Source organism: Scyliorhinus torazame, chromosome 5 (assembly GCF_047496885.1).
Source record: "Scyliorhinus torazame isolate Kashiwa2021f chromosome 5, sScyTor2.1, whole genome shotgun sequence".
In the NCBI taxonomy this organism is placed as follows: domain Eukaryota; kingdom Metazoa; phylum Chordata; class Chondrichthyes; order Carcharhiniformes; family Scyliorhinidae; genus Scyliorhinus; species Scyliorhinus torazame.
The window spans coordinates 291,718,231-291,732,153 of record NC_092711.1 but is presented as its reverse complement, the minus strand read 5'-3'; the positions used below and the strand labels follow the sequence as shown (position 1 = coordinate 291,732,153).

The 13,923-nt window shown below is 47.3% G+C and overlaps 2 non-coding genes across 2 annotated transcripts; one reads left to right on the top strand and one right to left on the bottom strand.

Annotated features, from left to right (window-relative positions):
• Positions 1-3,092: 3,092 nt before the first annotated feature.
• Positions 3,093-3,164, bottom strand: trnap-ugg (transfer RNA proline (anticodon UGG)). The gene has a single exon. It is a non-coding gene; the product is annotated as a tRNA-Pro (tRNA).
• Positions 3,165-3,936: 772 nt separating this feature from the next.
• Positions 3,937-4,008, top strand: trnap-agg (transfer RNA proline (anticodon AGG)). Its single transcript has one exon. It is a non-coding gene; the product is annotated as a tRNA-Pro (tRNA).
• The last annotated feature ends 9,915 nt before the right edge of the window (positions 4,009-13,923 follow it).

Sequence of the window (13,923 nt, the reverse complement as noted above, 5' to 3'; positions counted from 1 at the left end):
AGATCTTATAGATTTGGAAGAACATACATTTTTTCCAATGCTCGTTATATACAAAGCCACCATACTGATGTGGAAATAGGTCGCCGTTTCTTCACTGTCGCTGGATCAAAATCCTGGAACTCCCTCCCTAATATCACAGTGGGTGTACCTACACCTCATAGACTGCAGTGGTTCAAAAAGGCAGCTCACCACCACCTTCTCAAGGGTAATTAGGGATGGGCAATCATTGCTGGCATAGTCAGCAACACCCATATCCCTTGAATGAATAAAAATGCATTCTTTATAACTCTGGGAAAATAAAAGAGTGGATGCTAAGCAGGTTGGAAGGAATAGTATAATGGGAAGCTTAGTAAGTGAAGGCACAACTGAAGAAGAGGGTTTTGAAGGTGGGAAGGAAATAAAGAGAAGGTAAACACCAAAAAGGAGTAAACTCAGCAAATTAAACAGTAGGACCAGGGTTTATCAACTTCAGAATATTATTTGACCTGAGTTGGGCTTCTCCCTCTTTACCCGCTCCATCACAAAGACCATCAGCTTCCACCTCTGTAATACAATATTTTAGGATGTTACAGGGAAAAGTTCACCCCTCCTTAGCAGATCTACCGGTAAAACCCGCGCTGTTGCATTTTACATCCATCTTCTCTATTGCCTGGCATTGCATCTTCCACCTTCAAAACTGCTGCCCATATCCAAACGTGCATCAGGTTCCTCTTACCCATCACTACGCGTTTACTGATCTACATTTGCTCCTGGTCCAGCTACACCTTGATTTTAAAACGTTCTTATCCTCAAGTTCAGATCACTCCATTGTCTTACCCCTCCCTATATTTGTAACATCCTTCAAGAACTCTATGCACCTCCAACTCTGATCCTGCTTATCCCTCACCCCTATCACCTCAACATTGACATCTGTGCTTTCAGCTGTGCAGATCCGGAGCTCGAGGTTCCCTCCCTAAACCTCTCTGCTTCTCCATCTCTCTCTTTCCACTTTGATCTATCGTAAAACCTACCCCTCCAACCACATTTTATTCACCCATTCCAATTTATCCTCCCTAAGGCTTGGTGTCAAGTTACATCTGACCACATTCCTATGAGGCACCTTGGGACATTTTCCTATGTTAAAGGCACTATGTAAAGTTGTCGTGTGTTTCAAGGCACATTGAAGCTATTACTCTGCTTTTTCTGATACAGGAGGTTGGATTATGAGACTCATAGTCCCTGACAGAATCAATGTGTACGGACAGTAGTCATTATTTTGATGCCGGGTCACTCAGCGGCTTCATAGAATTCCCACAGTGCAGAAGGAGGGCATTCAGCCCATTGAGTGTACACCGACCCTCCAAAAGACCCTCCTATCCCTGTAACCCCATAATCTCACCCAACCTTTGGATACTGAGGGGCAATTTAGCATGGTAACCTAACCTGCACATGTTTGGACTGTGGGAAAAAAGTGGAGCACACGGAGGAAATCCACGCAGACACGGGGAGAACGTGCAAACTCCACACAGTCATGCAAGGTTGGAATCAAACCCGAGTCCTGGTGCTGTGAGGCTGCAGTGCTTGTCTATTGTTCTTTATTATGGTAAACTCACATTCCATACGTTTATTATTGGTCCAAAGCTAAAAACCATTTAACACTCATACTAAATGTAAATCAGGTGTAATGAGGTGAGTTTACATCTCTCCCAGAGAGTTTAATTCCACATTATCCCAATGATTTCAAGAGCTTCACTTGAGATTTGGGCTGCATTCACAGTGCAGTTGCTAGTCACCATAGATAGTTATAGAATTTACAGTGCAGAAGGAGGCCATTCGGCCCATTGAGTCTACACCGGCCCTGAAAGAGCACCCTACCTCAGCCTCCATACCTTCAACCCATCCCCGTAACCCAGCAACCCCACCTAATTTTTAGACACTACGGGGCAATTTAGTGTGACCTATTGACCTAACCCGCACGTCTTTGGACTGTGGGATGAAACCCGAGCACCTGGAGGAAACCCACGGAGACGCGGGGAGAACGTACAGACTCTGCACAGACGGTGACCAAGCCGGGTCCCTGGTGCTGTGAAGCAACAGTGCTAACCACTGTGCTACCGTGCCACCCAGTAACCAGTACTACATTCGTATGAATGCCCCCTCAGGTGTTCATCAACGTGATGTTCATTTTGGGAAAATTGACCAATTTTATACATGAATGTGGATATTATCAATCAGTTAATGAACCTCAGTTTTCTCTTATATTTTTTTTAATGTTTCCTTAATTGTAAAGTTGATAAATTGTTTCAGTAATAAGTTGAATAACTACAACTTGGATAGGGTATGGAGTAAGGGGCCTGCTATGTTGCAGAACACAAATTACTACATAACAAGAGTGGGGATGGGAAAACGAGCTGTCAAATTCGGCTGACCTGGGTCTGATCAAAGGTTGCCGCCTTGAAACGTCACTTCAACATTTCTCCTCAAAGTCAACAGATTCTGCTCAAGTGTTTCCAGAAATTACAAAAAAATACTGTACTGTATGTACCTTGCATCTTAAAACAGGGGGGGGGGGGGGGGAAGCAAATTAAACATGCATTTGAAAAAGAAAGGAGCGAAAGTGGGGTTACATTAAAATCCACGCAGTTGCAATTTAACATTAAAATGACAAAGCGGTTAAAATACATGCCAGTGTGACAGGCGCTGCATAACAAAGTGCCGCTCCGAGTTTTAATTGTTGTGCAGAAATGTCTCACCATTACATGAATAAACACCAATAGTTTACTGCAGTGTTATCACAAGGCGTTAAATTCAGATTGAACGGTAATAGAAACAAATCTTAGAATTATTACAACACAGAAGGAAGCCCATCGCCAGCGCTGAGCCCAACATTGCAGAACAATCACTACAATGTAACAATAGAAGGACAAATCCCCTGAGGGACTAAAGTCGAGTCTGCATGATGATGTGCTGACTGTGTTGGTCTAGGGGTAACGTGCGGGCTTACAGTATGATGAATGTTAGGTTCAAATCCCCAACAGCCCTTGCTTTTCTTGTCTTTTTCTTTCGGAAAGGCCCCTTGAAAATAATTATTGGAAGATTAATTCTAAAAATAAGGGCTCGTCCGGGATTTGAACCCGGGACCTCTCGGACCCAAACCGAGAATCATGCCCCTAGACCAACGAGCCGACCTGAAAAGTGTATTGCAGTGCTAAAGTTAACGGTACTACAATGTCAACAGAACGGGATTCTTGCTGCAAGCTTGCAGCTTTGCAGCACTCACTGTCCGGGTCCCGCATACCTATTTCCGGGCTCAACGCTGCATTGTTAAAATGATACTAACTCCAGCAACATTGGAAACATTAGCTTTGTGTTGTTTTGTAATACACTCTGCGCCGCACTCTCAGTCCCGGGGACAGTATTAATGTTCTGGTGCTGTCGTCTCCACCCCCCCCACCCCCCGCATAATCAGTGAAAACCCCAGTTAAATTTTTAAAAGTGGTTTGGGGTTGGACTTGCAGCAGCAGCATCTGGTTTTGGGGAGCTGCCCCACAGACTGAGCACGGTGGTGTTTCAGGGCACTGGGAGCTGCTGCAGTGATAGCAAGTCCTAGGTTGAGGAGCTGCTGAGGAGACAGTACAAATGCAGCACACTGCTCTCTGTCCCCAGCTACATGCACCAATTGTTCACATGGGAAAGATTCAATCACAATCCCAAAACATTCTTTACCGACTGTAATTTAAATAATAAACTTGATCACATTTCGTGGTGTTCGCTGGATTCGGGGAAGAACAGTATTTTGCTTCCCTGCCAAGGGAAATCAGTTAACCCTCTCCCGCCAACACCAGCCAATTTCACTCAACAAAACTAGGTGCATTTCATTAGAAAATACAGATTGCAGGAATATTAACATAGCAGCATAATACTAAAAATGGAATAACCGCAATACATTCTTGCATCGGCTCGTTGGTCTAGGGGTATGATTCTCGCTTAGGGTGCGAGAGGTCCCGGGTTCAAATCCCGGATGAGCCCTGTTTTAATTTCCTTTTTCTGTACTTTCGACCAGACAAGGAGAGCATCGCTGCGGAACCTAATTCAAAGAACAAAGAACAAAGAAATGTACAGCACAGGAACAGGCCCTTCGGCCCTCCAAGCCCGTGCCGACCATACTGCCCGACTAAACTACAATCTTCTACACTTCCTGGGTCCGTATCCTTCTATTCCCATCCTATTCATATATTTGTCAAGATGCCCCTTAAATGTCCCTATCGTCCCTGCCTCCACTACCTCCTCCGGTAGTGAGTTCCAGGCACCCACTACCCTCTGCGTAAAAAACTTGCCTCGTACATCTACTCTAAACTTTGCCCCTCTCACCTTAAACCTATGCCCCCTAGTAATTGACCCCTCTACCCTGGGGAAAAGCCTCTGACTATCCACTCTGTCTATGCCCCTCATAATTTTGTATACCTCTATCAGGTCGCCCCTCAACCTCCTTCGTTCCAGTGAGAACAAACCGAGTTTATTCAATCGCTCCTCATAGCTTATGCCCTCCATACCAGGCAACATTCTGGTAAATCTCTTCTGCACCCTCTCTAAAGCCTCCACATCCTTCTGGTAGTGTGGCGACCAGAATTGAACACTATACTCCAAGTGTGGCCTAACTAAGGTTCTATACAGCTGCAACATGACTTGCCAATTCTTATACTCAATGCCCCGGCCAATGAAGGCAAGCATGCCGTATGCCTTCTTGACTACCTTCTCCACCTGTGTAGCCCCTTTCAGTGATCTGTGGACCTGTACTCCTAGATCTCTTTGACTTTCAATACTCTTGAGGGTTCTACCATTCACTGTATATTCCCTACCTGCATTAGCCCTTCCAAAATGCATTACCTCACATTTGTCCAGGTTAAACTCCATCTGCCATCTCTCCGCCCAAGTCTCCAGACAATCTAAATCCTGCTGTATCCTCAGACAGTCCTCATCGCTATCCGCAATTCCACCAACCTTTGTGTCGTCTGCAAACTTACTAATCAGACCAGTTACATTTTCCTCCAAATCATTTATATATACTACAAAGAGCAAAGGTCCCAGCACTGATCCCTGTGGAACACCACTGGTCACAGCCCTCCAATTAGAAAAGCATCCCTCCATTGCTACCCTCTGCCTTCTATGGCCTAGCCAGTTCTGTATCCACCTTGCCAGTTCACCCCTGATCCCGTGTGACTTCACCTTTTGTACTAGTCTACCATGAGGGACCTTGTCAAAGGCCTTACTGAAGTCCATATAGACAACATCTACTGCCCTACCTGCATCAATCATCTTAGTGACCTCCTCGAAAAACTCGATCAAGTTAGTGAGACACGACCTCCCCTTCACAAAACCGTGCTGCCTCTCACTAATACGTCCATTTGCTTCCAAATGGGAGTAGATCCTGTCTCGAAGAATTCTCTCCAGTAATTTCCCTACCACTGAAGTAAGGCTCACCGGCCTGTAGTTCCCGGGATTATCCCTGCCACCCTTCTTAAACAGAGGAACAACATTGGCTATTCTCCAGTCCTCCGGGACATCCCCTGAAGACAGCGAGGATCCAAAGATTTCTGTCAAGGCCTCAGCAATTTCCTCTCCAGCCTCCTTCAGTATTCTGGGGTAGATCCCATCCGGCCCTGGGGACTTATCTACCTTAATATTTTTTAAGACACCCAACACCTCATCTTTTTGGATCACAATGTGACCCAGGCTATCTACACCCCCTTCTCCAGACTCAACATCTACCAATTCCTTCTCTTTGGTGAATACTGATGCAAAGTATTCATTTAGTACCTCGCCCATTTCCTCTGGCTCCACACATAGATTCCCTTGCCTATCCTTCAGTGGGCCAACCCTTTCCCTGGCTACCCTCTTGCTTTTTATGTAAGTGTAAAAAGCCTTGGGATTTTCCTTAACCCTATTTGCCAATGACTTTTCATGACCCCTTCTAGCCCTCCTGACTCCCTGCTTAAGTTCCTTCCTACTTTCCTTATATGCCACACAGGCTTCGTCTGTTCCCAGCCTTTTAGCCCTGACAAATGCCTCCTTTTTCTTTTTGACGAGGCCTACAATATCATTCGTCATCCAAGGTTCCCGAAAATTGCCGTATTTGTCTTTCTTCCTCACAGGAACATGCCTGTCCTGTATTCCTATCAACTGACATTTGAAAGCCTCCCACATGTCAGATGTTGATTTGCCCTCAAACATCCGCCCCCAATCTATGCTCTTCAGTTCCCGCCTAATATTGTTATAATTAGCCTTCCCCCAATTTAGCACATTCATCCTCGGACCACTCTTATCCTTGTCCACCAGTACTTTAAAACTTACTGAATTGTGGTCACTGTTACCGAAATGCTCCCCTACTGAAACATCTACCACCTGGCCGGGCTCATTCCCCAATACCAGGTCCAGTACCGCCTCTTCCCTAGTTGGACTGTTTACATATTGTTTTAAGAAGCCCTCCTGGATGCTCCTTACAAACTCTGCCCCGTCTAAGCCCCTGGCACTAAGTGAGTCCCAGTCAATATTGGGGAAGTTGAAGTCTCCCATCACCACAACCCTGTTGTTTTTACTCTTTTCCAAAATCTGTCTACCTATCTGCTCCTCTATCTCCCGCTGGCTGTTGGGAGGCCTGTAGTATACCCCCAACATTGTGACTGCACCCTTCTTATTCCTGATCTCTACCCATATAGCCTCACTGCCCTCTGAGGTGTCCTCTCGCTGTATAGCTGTGATACTCTCCTGAACAAGTAGCGCAACTCCGCCTCCCCTTTTACATCCCCCTCTATCCCGCCTGAAACATCTAAATCCTGGAACGTTTAGCTGCCAATCCTGCCCTTCCCTCAACCAGGTCTCTGTAATGGCAACAACATCATAGTTCCAAGTACTAATCCAAGCTCTAAGTTCATCTGCCTTACCCGTAATGCTCCTTGCATTAAAACATATGCACTTCAGGCCACCAGACCCGCTGTGTTCAGCAACTTCTCCCCGTCTGCTCTGCCTCAGAGCCACACTGTCCATATTCCCTAGTTCTCCCTCAACGCTCTCACCTTCTGACCTATTGCTCCCGTGCCCACCCCCCTGCCATACTAGTTTAAACCCTCCCGTGTGACACTAGCAAATCTCGCGGCCAGGATATTTATGCCTCTCCGGTTTAGATGCAACCCGTCCATCTTATACAGGTCACACCTGCCCCGGAAGAGCTCCCAGTGTTCCAGATAACCGAAACCCTCCCTCCTACACCAGCTGTTTAGCCAGGGGCGAACTGAATGGAACAAATCGAGCATGTGGAAGAGCCGTGGATAACGCAGCCTTAGATGATCATGGGAGAAAGAGCAAAGGACAGTTGCACATAAAAAGGTATTCAGGTGGAGGATGGCTGCTTTCAATTCAATTTAATTGATCTAGCAAACAACAAGGCAGATTTCAGGTGGACAAAGATGAAGTTTAAGGTGGTGAGGATGAAAGAAAGGACAAGTTGCACCGACATAGTGTCTTTAACAAAACATATCTTTAAGGCAGGTTAGGACAGATGGCCAAGATGGTTAAGAATGAGAAGACGCGACAGAAGCAATTTTAAAGATGATGCAGGAACAAAGAGATGTTTGTGTACAGAAATCTTTGAAAATTGCAGAAAAGTTGAGAAGCCCATTAAAAAGGGAACAAATCCTTTGCTTCATGAATAAAGGCATGGAGTGCAAAAGCGAGGAATTTGCTAGCCTTTATAAACCACTGGTTCGGCTTTTGCTGAAGGATTGCACCTAATTCCATGCAGAAACTTTGGGAAGAAATCTTAGTTTTGGACAGAGTGCAGGAGCGATTTACCAGAATGAGTCCAAGGATGAAAAATTGCACTGATATGACGCTGGATGTTACCAGCCCTTTGGGAACAGACTGGGATGCAGGAAGGCTGGCAAAATGGCACGGGCAGGTGGGGAATGACATATGCCCTTTGCCTTGCCGTCGCCATGCTATTTAGTCAATGGTAGGCAAGGCGTCAGATGACCCACTCACCTGAAGTACAGTTGAGCTGCTTCAGTTGGTTAAAATTTCAGTTCCAGGACGTGGGCACCGTTGGCTGGTCCAGCATTCATTGCCTATCCTCGAGAAGGCAGTGAGCTGCCTCCCTGTCACCCCTAGAACCCACTAGGTGACTTTGGGGATGGGCATCCATTGATGCGCCCTTATCCTGCCACTGCTAAATGTGATCCCAGGTCCTGCGACCACCAAAGTGGGGTTGCTCCCTCACTATTGGCCCTGGTCATCTCCATAAAATGCAGCCTGTGTTGTGACTGGTTGTTCTCCTGTGAGCAGAGAATGTTAAGGGATTTGATCGAGGTGTTTAAAATCATGAAGCAGTTGGCTAGAGTAAGTGAAGGGAAGCTATTTCCAATTAAAGGGCTATGAGGGAATGCAGAGGAGTAGAACTAATTGGATCGCTCCTTCATTGGAATACGCCAGCAAAGTTCATTCATAATTGCCCTTAAGAAGGTGGTGATGAACTGCCTTCTTGAACCGCAGCACTCCACCTGGTACACCCATCGCTGATCTGCAATCCAACTCCATATATCTTTTGCCTCATATCCTTTTATACAAAAATGTATCAATCTTATATTTAAAATTACGAATTGGTCTGGTGTCTATTGCCATTCGTCGAAGGGTGTTTTAAATTTCTACCATTCTTCGTGTGCAGAAATGTTTCCTAATGTCATTCTTGTAAGGTCTGTTTCCAATTTTGGATTACACACCCATAGTCCGAGATATCCAACCAGTAAAACTAGTTTCTCTCTTCCTATCCTATCCCCTTATAATCCTGAAACCCTGGATCAAATGGCACTTCAACCTACTTAATTCCTGGAATACATCAGCCCTTTTCCCTTCCTGCAGCTTCAGTTCATCCAAAACCCCAAATATTGCCACTCGCGGGCACAGTGCTAGCTTCACCCCAAAATCTCTGACATAGTCTCGAAAAAGGACTCCCAGAAATTTCCTAATTTAGGGCAGGGTCAAAACATGTGCAAGTGGTTTGCCGGCCCCCTTGAACAACACTCACATCTATCTTCTACCTTTGGAAAGAAAACACTCATGGGTGTTTTAGTCATGTGCGCTCTGTGCACCACTTTAAACTGAATTAGGCTCATCTTTGCACACGAGGAGGTAGAGTTTACCCTATGTAGGGTCTCACTCCACACATCCCGCTCAAATGAACAGCCCAACTCTTCATCCCATTTTCTCTTTATCCCCTTCCGTGAAACCCTCTCCATCTCCAACAACTGCCCATAAATATCAGGGAGCATTCCACCTCTTCAAACACTCCGGCCAGGATTCTCCGACCCCGCGCCAGGTTGGAGAATTGGCGGCCGGGGGGGGGGGGAAGAGAGAGGGGGGGGTGGGGGGGAAATCACGCCACACCGCCCCGGCGCTGGCCCGCCGATTCTCCGGTGCCGATTTTCGGCCACCCGCGGGATCGCCACCGCGCCAGTCGGGGGCCGTTGAAAGCGGCCCCCCAGACAATTCCCCAGGCCTCGACGGGCCAAGTGCCTGCTGAGTACGACCGAGTAACCCGGCGTGGGTTACTTATGGTCCCACGCGGTGGGACCTCGGAGTTCTGGCTGCGGGGCTGTCCTGGTGGGGGGGAGGGGGGATCCGACTCCAGGGGGGCCTCCATGGTGGCGTGGCCCGCGATCAGGGACTACCGATCGGTGGGCGGGCTAGTTCCATGGGGGCCTGTTCCTCCGTGCTGGGCCCCTGTACGGCTCCGCCATATTGCCCGGGGGCCAGCGCGGAGGCGGGAGCCCACGTGAATGCACGGACTCGCGCCGGCTGTGGGCCGCATGCGCGGACTCGTGGCGCACATGCGCGGACTCACACGGCTGTGGCGCGCTGTCTTCCGAGCGTCGGAGCAGCGGACACCACTCCGGCACCGTACTAGCACCCTAGGAAGGGGTGCATACCCGGGCCTGGTGGCCCGTTGACGCCGGAGTGGCTCGCGCCGCTTTTGACGCCGGCGTCAGAACTTGGCTGCAGGATCGGAGATTCCCAGCCCCCATCTACCACACCAGCCAGTTTTAGCTTGCACAACAATGCCCAGTTGCTGAGACGGTCTATTACATACACCAGTAAGCCGTCCACATATAGGGACACTCGATGCTCCATACCTCTGCTCTCTATACCCTTCCATTCTGTGGACGACCTCAGTGCATAGCCAGTGGTTCAATTGCCTACGTAAAAAGTAACAGGGAAAGTGGACACTCCTCCCTTGATCCCCTATACATCTGAAAGTACCCTGAGCTTAATGGATTGGTACAAACACTCGCAGTGAGATCCCAGAGGACTGGAGAATAACTAATGTGGTACCGCTGTTTAAGAAAGGTAGCAGGGATAATCCTGGAAACTACAGGCCGGTGAGCCTCACGTCGGTAGCAGGTAAATTATTGGAGAGAATTCTCAGGGACAGGATCTAGACCCATTTGGAAACAAATGAACTCATAAGCAATAGACAGCATGGTTTTGTGAAGGGACGGTCGTGCCTCACTAACTTGATCGAGTTTTTTGAGATGACAAAGATGATTGATATGGGGAGGTCGGTGGATGTTGTTTACATGGACTTCAGTAAAGCCTTTGGCAAGGTGCCTCATGGCAGACTGGTACAAAAGGTGAAGTCACACAGGATCAGAGGTGAGATGGTAAGATGGATACAGAACTGGCTCGGTCACAGAAGACAAAGGGTAGCAGGAGAAGGATGTTTTTCTGAATGGAAGGTTGTGACTAGTGGTGTTCCACAGGGATCTGTGCTTGGGCCTTGTGGTTTGTAGTATACATAAACCATTTGGAGGAAAATGTAGCCGGTCTGATTAGTAAGTTCGCGGGTGACACCAAGGTTGGTGGAGTGGCAGTTAGTGTTGAGGATTGTCAGAAGATACAGCAGGACATAGATAGGTTGGAGATTTGGGCAGAGAAATGGCAAATGGAGTTTACTCCAGACAAATATGAGGTAATGCATTTTGGTAGGTCTCACACAGAGGGGAAATATACCGTAAATGGCAAAAGTCTTAAGAATATAGAAAGTCAGAGCGATATGGGCGTGCAAGTCCACAGATCTTTGAAGGTGGCAAAGCAAGTGGACAAGATAGTCAAGAAAGCATACGGAATGCTTGCCTTCATTGGACGGGGTATAGATAATAAAAACCGGCAGGTCATGCTACAGTTGTAAAGAAACTTGGTACGGCCGCACTTGGAATATTGCGCACAATTCTGGTCGTCACATTACCAGAAGGATGTGGAGGCTTTGGAGAGGGTGCAGAGGAGGTTTACCAGGATGTTGCCTGGTCTGGAGGGTGTTAGCTATGTGGAGAGGCTGAGGTTTTCATTAGAAAGACGGAGGTGGAGGGCAGCACGATGGTTAGCACTGCCGTCTCACGGCGCCGAGGTCCCAGGTTCGATCCCGGCTCTGGGTCACTGTCCATGTGGAGTTTGCACATTCTCCCCATGTTTGCGTAGGTTTCGCCCCCACAACACAAAGATGTGCAGGGTAGGTGGATTGAACATGCTAAATTGCCCCTTAATTGGAAACATTTAATTGAGTATTCTAAATTTAAAATAAAAAGAAAGACGGAGGCTGAGGGATGACCTGTTAGAGATCTACAAGATAATGAGCAGCACGGATAGAGTGGATGGGCAGGCACTCTTTCCCAGGATGGAGGGGTCAGTCACCAGGGGGCATATCCTCTCACACACCCCTTTATCTGCCAACAACGCCACATCCAACCTCCACGGGGCACTGGCGCAAGCCCTCTCTCTTATGCACCATACCAATCCAACCCCACACCCACACCTCCATCCACCCACATTTCCAACCATTCCCAAAAATTGCTTTAAAGTATCAATAACCCATACCCCAAATGCAGGGTAACAGATATTACAGAAATGTACAAAATATACCGGGAAATCCCTGTGAAAAAAAAACATATCTAAAACTTCACCACACAGGTGAAACCACCCAATATTTTCAAACTTATCTGAAAGCACGACAAAAATTCCATAACCGTATGAAGACCCAGACATCCACTGTTCATTGGTACAGGTTTTTGTACCTGGTCTTTCAGACTTAGTGAGCCATTTGTCATCTTAGGTGAAGGTATTATCATCGAATCATTGAATCTTACAACACATTATGAGGCCGTTTGGCATTGACCCCCAGTCCATGTTCCTTGATAAAGTTGCCCTCCGGCGTGATGAGATAATGGTCTCTGCCCCCATGCGTGACCCACAGGCGGGTCGGGTACACCATACCGAACTTCGCCTTGCTCCTAAAATGAGCCAACTTGGCCTTATTAAACCTGACCATGCTTTTCGCCAGTTCCGCTCCCAAGTCTTGGTAAATTCTGATGGTGTGGCCTTCCCAGCTGCATTCTCGTGTCTCCTTTGCCCACCTCAGGATCGTTTCTTTGTCTAAGCAGCTGTGTAGCTAGACTATGATTGCACATGGCGGCTCCCCAAATCTGGATTTCTTCCTCAGTGACTGATTTCAGGAGGGCATGCAAAGTCCCCCTCCCCTACCAGCTGGCCAAACATCTTTGTCACATACTCTCTGTCCTTGGCTCTTTCCATCGGGCAGCTCAACAATCCTCAGATTGTTGTCTGGAGCGATTCTCCAAGTGGCCGAATTTGGCCTTCATTATTTTTTGCGCCTCCACCATCATCATCACTTCTGCCTCCAAGATGGTGATCTGGTCCTCATGATCTGAGACCGTCACCTCCACCTTCTGGAGCGACGACCTCTGCGCCTCCAACCGCTGCTCCACCCTTTCCAGAGCTGCCCAAATTGGCTCAGTCATTTTGCCAGATCGTCCGTGACCACATGCCTTTGCATTTTAAACTCTCCCGTCAGAAACTGCACCAATTACTCAGTCGTCCACTGAGCGGGCAACAATGCCACAGGTCCCTCCGCCATGTTTTCCCCTCCTGCGGCACGTGGGTCTTTCTGAGTCTGAAGAGAACCCTTTACATGACATGCTCCTTGTTTACACCAATAGACATCCCACACCGGAGGAAGAATCCTAACTCATCCACTATATCACATTTTCACCTGCACAGACCCCGCTGAGGGGGCAACAATGGTCAAAAATCAAGTCCTCAAGCAGGAGCCACCTGATATGCGACCTCTCACCTCATCGCACCCACCGGAAGTCATTATTGACATTTTAATAATCTATTTACCCGGACCCCGAAGCCTCTTTGTATTTTTACTGAAGGACCAACACAGGCACAACTGGTCAAACGGCCTCATAATGTGTTGTAAGATTCGATGATTCGATGAGAATACCTTCACCTAAGATGGCAAATGGCTCACTAAGTCTGAAAGACCAGGTACAAAAACCTGTAGCAGTGACGAGTGGATGACTGGGTCTTCATACGGTTATGGAATTTTTGTCGTGCTTTCAGTTAAGTTCTATTGGGAAAGTAAAAATAAATGTATTCGAAAGCACATTACCTCACAGCAGCCCAGTTGCTTTACAGCCATTCACACATTTGTGTCATGTTAATGTTAACAGTGGCAAAACTGCGCAGAACAAATTCCACCACAGGAGTTAGAAGGTTTCGCTATTGTTGCTAAGTTTTGCCTTAGTTTAATTGCTCTGTTTTATCACCTTTGCTCTTGAGTCGCCAGGTATCTTTATGATACCGCCACGTGGTTCAAGTCCGAGTAATGATCAATAATCCAATACACCGCTTAGTAAGATTTAAATCAAAGCACATTTATTATACACAGTAATCACTACTCATGTACAAATTCTACGTCTAAGCTACTTCTACAGCTAACAGGCCAATACTTAACTTGGAACTGGAACACCAGGTCAGGGGAACAAATGGCCTTTCGCTCGGGTTCTGAGTCTGCGGGATTCGAAGTTGGTACAGATT